The sequence below is a fragment of the Trachymyrmex cornetzi genome, unplaced genomic scaffold, assembly GCF_001594075.2.
Source record: "Trachymyrmex cornetzi isolate Tcor2-1 unplaced genomic scaffold, Tcor1.1 scaffold813, whole genome shotgun sequence".
In the NCBI taxonomy this organism is placed as follows: Eukaryota; Metazoa; Arthropoda; class Insecta; order Hymenoptera; family Formicidae; genus Trachymyrmex; species Trachymyrmex cornetzi.
This window is the reverse complement of record NW_017300151.1, coordinates 77,995-78,681: the sequence shown is the minus strand read 5'-3', so window position 1 is coordinate 78,681 and position 687 is coordinate 77,995.

The following is a 687-nucleotide window of genomic DNA, read 5'->3' as shown; positions in this document are numbered from 1 at the left end:
AATAGTGCAAGATTTTCTTCGCAATGATAAAACTGAAAGATACAATAACAAGAAGATGAAAGAAGTATATTTAAAGACATATATATGTTTGATGTAAAAATGTTATCCGCGTTCTACGTTATTTTAAATGTTTTTAGCTTACCTCTTTTAGCTTTTTTCAATACTTACTATTTGTCATAAGATTTCAAAGCAGAATTCTATTTATAATTTTATATAGTACGTATCTTTAATGTGATATATTTTATTCATATAATATGATATATTTTATTCATATAATTTTTTATTCTTAAAATAATTCTTGTATGGTATGGGACATAAAATTATAAATTTTATCTGAAATTCTGGCACACAATTTATGACAAAGATCTTCTAAACAGTATAATTATTATTTAGACCACATGTGAGAAAACAATCAAATATCAGAAGCCTATTACGGTCGAAGCTGGATCTTCGTTGCTAAATTTTAATAGTTCCAATCTTGAATTACTAATATATACTATATATGTACTTGTGCATATATACCATATTGTAGTCTTTTTCAAGCTGCGCGCCGAATTGTATTTCCGAAAAAGATTACAATATGATATACATTAAAATGAAAAGTCTAGCCATGTTCAAAAATGTAAGCAGATCTTCAAAAATGTAAACCTTTAACAATTGAAATAATTATGTAACAATATATATTAT